Source organism: Sinocyclocheilus grahami, unplaced genomic scaffold (genome assembly GCF_001515645.1).
Source record: "Sinocyclocheilus grahami isolate Dianchi unplaced genomic scaffold, SAMN03320097.WGS_v1.1 scaffold15.1, whole genome shotgun sequence".
In the NCBI taxonomy this organism is placed as follows: domain Eukaryota; kingdom Metazoa; phylum Chordata; class Actinopteri; order Cypriniformes; family Cyprinidae; genus Sinocyclocheilus; species Sinocyclocheilus grahami.
This window is the reverse complement of record NW_015505194.1, coordinates 3,529,584-3,535,106: the sequence shown is the minus strand read 5'-3', so window position 1 is coordinate 3,535,106 and position 5,523 is coordinate 3,529,584.

The window sequence follows — 5,523 nt, the reverse complement described above, 5'->3', positions numbered from 1 at the left end:
TGCCTTTAGCATGCAGTGTGGTGGACTAGGACAAACTCAGATTTGATTTTGCAGTGAGCATAAGGTAAATACAGGATTGCCCCATGTCCTTGGTGAATTATTACCTTGTCACTTCCCTTTCCACCTGTCATCTTTCCTAGTGTACAGCTGCATGTTAAATCAGTTTGTTGCCAGACTAGTTGGAACTCAGTGTGCTTATACTTTCTGTCAAGGGAATTACACAGCCTTCTTGAAGTCTTGTAACTTTTGATTTTAACTTTTTACTTTGTTTTTCAGTTGAAGGGTACCTAAATTTGGAGACCACAGTGATGCCATGTAATGTTCTCAACGTTACCGTCATAGGTTCTCTGTTGAATTTCATTCCGTGGCTTTATATATTTATACCCACCATTTTTGTACTGACTGATTCCACTGAGGCTGTTTAATTTGAATTTAAATGAATTATCACCCATTATCTCAGCAAGTAATTTCAGGAAATAGTATTTTAGCATTTTTACCCTCAGAGTTTCTTATTTCAGTTCTCATTCCGCTGATTGTAAAACTGACAGTCAATGGGCCACTGGGATCTGGGTCTAACAGAATCCATTTTCAGTGGCAGAAGTAAGGTGAACTGTTGCATCTCGTGCGTATGTCTCTATAAATACCCACCCAGACTTTGAGTTAATTCCTCTTCAGGCACCATCATAACTGCTAACCCTCTTTTTCCATTGCTGGTTATTGTGGAGGGGCTCTACTGGAGTTTATCAGCTTTCAATTTGTCATGTTTGAGCTCTAGGGGTCACAGTGCAGTCACACTACTCTCCCTGGGTTTACGGCTTTTTAATCAACTTCTACAACCTTTCCTATCTATGTGCTCCTAGCCTGAGGGAGCAGGGGATGTGGGAGGATATAGAACTGTATCTTAAAAAATACTGAGTGCAGCAAAAGGGTCACGGTGATATCTAAATGAGCCTTTAATGCAGCTTTCCTTTTTGAATATTTTTTTATATTATATTAATATATATTATATTATTTCTCTGATTAAGATGATTATGCTTAGTTTATGAGATCAATCAGATATATACAAAATATAAATGTAATATTACAACATTTACACAGAATAAAAATGTAGATCATTTCAGTGCATTCCTGTTTTTTTGCCTGTCAAATATTTAGGCCATTTTGGTTTTAATTCAATTTACTTTTCATAATGATGCACGTTGTTACTCCTCTCTGTTATCATTGCCGAAAGTTTTCTTTTTCATCAGCAGTAACGGAGATGCATTTTTGTCGGTTGAATTCCTTAAGCTCTTACAGTGAGGTGGTTACACTTTGGGAAAAGTTAAGTTTTTAAATATCGACAAGCACTGTACAGGTGTATTTGTTATCACTGAACATTTTAACTTAAAAGTGCAGGTTTGGTGGCAATAGCCTCATGGGCAGCGTGCTGACATACAGTGCTGTTGCACTTTGGGCGTCCGAGTTTGAGTCCTGGCTAGGGATGCACCGATCCGATCTGGTATCGGCTCCGATAGTGCCATTTTTCTCGGATCGGGTATCGGTCAGAGAGGGCCTATCCAAATCCAATATTTTATTGTGTTACTTCTGAAGCCATACGATAGATTAATGTGAGCTATATATGAATATTTAAGTCCTTACATTAAAGTTCACACAAACTCTTTTCTCCGCTGTGGCTGTCAGTCATTCGTTCAGCCTTTAAACCCTGGTCGCATTCGGTTACAGCAGTCAGCTCGGTAAAGCTCTCTCCAAGATCATTCTGTGTTCCCATTAGGGCTGTGCGATTAATCGAAATCAAATCGAAATCGCGATTTGAGATGTTGCGATTTTCCTAATAGCAAAGCCTGCGATATGGACGCGATATTACTTATATATATCCAGAGCATATGCATGACTGCCAGCCTTGAGTTGCAGTCTTACTAACCAATAGAGTGAGCGCACCTCCGTTCTCCCAAATCAGCACTGCTCTAGCCAACTGCATAAACACCCACCATTTAAAAAAAACATAAAGCGGGAGAGAGACAGAGTGGGATTATGGCGTCTACTGGGTCAGATCGATAGTTAGGCAAATTAAAACTAAAGAAAAACGTATGCAACTTAAGCTTTGAAATGACAGACAACGAACAAGAAAGGTAATTTCCATCACGGCGCATATCAAAAGCTCCCTTCTCGGTTCTGTTTTCAGTACTGGTGAATAAAAGACACATTCATAGATGTTTTATTTTAGTATGTGAATGTTATCTTACACATTTTATCTCCCCAACCGATTAATTTGAAATAAAAGCAGCCTGTCTCATAATGCTCGTTTATACTCGCACCTGGCTCTGCAAATCTCCACAAGCCCATCTGGCAGTATGGATGAGGCTTGAAGCACGCGCACAACCTGTGTCGACTCGCGCCTGGCTCCGTGTTTAAAACGAATGTAAATTCAGTCTAACTGCTTGTTAATTTCACTTGGATGAAATTAAATATTGAGCGTATTTTCCACTTGCTCTTAAAATCCCAAATACTTAAAATGAATAAATCAGCCTATGTAACATATGTAATACTTTAATAATTGACTTAAGAAATACAGTTCTTTATTTATAAAAAATAAACAAATATTTTCTGTGAAATTCAGTAATTAAGTTAATTCTGTAAAAGTAGTTATACCATTATAATCTTGCCTGCTGAAAAAAAAAAACAATAGAACCCCTCCCAAAACACAATAACAAATGTAATGGATTTCAGGGTTATAATGGGAATTATAATGGGAATATAATGATGGATTCTATTTGTGGGATGTAATCTGGTAGATGGAAACTAGTAGAACAACAGTAATTCCTATTGGAATAATGCCCAAAACAAAAAGGAATTTTGTAATGGTTTAATGGAAACTATAAAGAATTTCTGTGATAGTTTCTATTGTTTTTTTCAGCAGGGTAATGATACCCATACTGTGCTGCACATTATTGACAATATTGAGCTGAAGCTTGACTTTGCAAATTTAAAATCGCAAATCAAATCGCAATCGCAATATCTGTCAAAAAAAATCGCAATTTGATATTTTCCCCCAAATCGCACAGCCCTAGTTCCCATTATACTTGATTTGTAAATACATGTCTATGATTTTGCAAAAAGGACTTTATCTTCTTGCCGGAGTTTAATGTTGTTTTGTTACTGTTAGAAAACACTCTCTGTCTTTAGAATGGTTCTAGATGTGTTTACCCCTCCTTTTCTTTTTTCCTCTCCCTCTCACTCGCCCTCCTCTATCTGTTTCTCTCCCTCTCTTGTATGATGTTTTAATGTCTCTTACTCATATTAGAGGTATGCATGCGCACATGTATACATTAGCTTTTCTTGGTTCAAATGCCCAAATAAGGACATGAATGCTAGGACTACAAGGTGAAAGGAGTTCGTGAGGAACTCTGAAGAGAGTTCCTCATCATTCGCAAAAGTCTATTCCTAATATGTCCATGTTTTTCTGTACATGTGGCCATTTTATATAAACACATGTTCTTGGCCAAAGATCCTATATGTGTATGTCATTCATATCCTCATTGGTTAAGAGGGTGAAACTCCCCTCGACATATGCCTATATAATATCTTTATTTCTATGAATAAATTGAAGTATTGAGAATACATTTGAATGTGTGTTTTCTTGCTTCCCGGCCGTATCTACACTTTAAGGGACTGAGAAGATTTCACGGTGGCAAAGAGAATTTACAGAGGGACCAATTGTTATTTTTATTAACAGTTACTTGCTACCGGGTGTCTGTGAAAACAAAACACGGGCATAGAAAAGACTGTCAATTGTTTTTATCGTGCACAGTACCTGAAATTTAAAGCTATTAAAAGAAAGGCTCAATAACTGTTGCACAGATATAATACACTACGCATCAATTTCTCTTCCCTTTGTGCTTTGCAGTTTTTAACACGAAGCGCTTACAATGTGTGCATCTGGTGTGCAGAATGATGCACTTGAAGCAACACGGCGTCAGGCTGCATCGGAGCATCCCTAGACCTGGCTCGCGGACCTTTCCCGATCCCGTCCCGTCTTTAAAAAAAAAATGCAGGTTCAACAAGAAACCCAAAGGCACCATTAAAGCAGAATGAAAGACTAAGGCCCAATCCCAATTCTACCCCTTAGCCCTTCCCCTGCATTCACGTGAAGGGGTAGGGGTGTCTCAATTCTCTTTTGGTTGGCGGGGTAGGGGTAAGGGGAAGGGCCAGATTCGGGACCACACTTCAAACGAAGGGGAATGAATTATCTCAGCGTAACCGGCTTCAGCAGCAGCATGGCTGCCTGAGCGAACAAAAAGACACATAATGTAAGCATTTTTGGCATTAATAAAGATTTTAACGAAAAGTAATCATTTGTGTTGCATTCAATCGTGAGTTCATATTTACGGTCATGTTACTCAAAGAAATGTTTGCAAAAAATCGCTAAAGTTTGCTAACGTCATATCATTACTGACTGCACGATAGTGCCACAACATAGGCTATTTTCATGTCTGATCAGGGCGATAATAACCACCATAGACATTGAGGAGGGCTAGTACCCCAAATAATATAAAATAATATAATTATAAATCGCTAAACCCTTTTCTGAAATACTGCCAATTCATTTGAGAGAGAGAGATGAAAGTTGCGTGTGTGCGTCTCTGTTTTTAGAATGAGTTTACTTCAAAAACAGCGATTTTATCCTCTCGTCGCTGGAAAATATAACGTAGCAATTCAGTATTTAAACTGCTATTAACAAAAGTCGTGGGGCAGCATTGACAAGTTTCTTTGCTCCTGGATGTGTGAGCTGTGCGATATCTGGTGTGTGTGTGTCAGTAAACAGCGCATTAATATAGAATGGTAATTAAAAGCTCTAATTCACACCAGCACACCAGTATAGGTGTGTGTATTGTAGGAGCTAGATGACGTGTGACGGCATAGTAGTGGTGTCCCAATTCTTAGGGGAATATTTTCACCCCTACCCCTTGACACTCTGTTTCAAGGGACAAGGGGAAGGGGTAGGCGGAGGAGTAGGGGAAAGGAAAGGGGAAGGGGTATAAAATAGAATTGGGATTGGGCCTAAGTGTCAGCACCGAGCCTTGCACAACTTTGGGTCACTCTCAACTCTCAGATCAAGATGAGCTGTTACAATTTCACAGTTGGTCATGCTTCACTGTTTGACACTTACTCCTTAAGCGCAGGTTGGGAGAGTTTCTGAATGTGTGAGGCACGACAGAGTAGAGAGAGGCCTGTCACCATATGGGAGCTCACATTGACACCTCCAATGCACAGCTCCACTTGGCATGCAGTCGACAGTGGTCACTGAAGAGTAGCTGCAAATGAGTCCAGTCTATCTCGCAGTACCCCAGGCCGGAAAACAACCCCTTTCCTCACCTCCATCAGCGCATTTGACACTCAGGCGGTGATATACAAATCTTAACTTTGCCTGGCTCGAAGGGGGGCATCATAATTTAATGGATCATGTGTACAAATGCCCTCTTCAACACACTTTTATTCTTATAGAGAGTGAGTGGGATGGCAGAG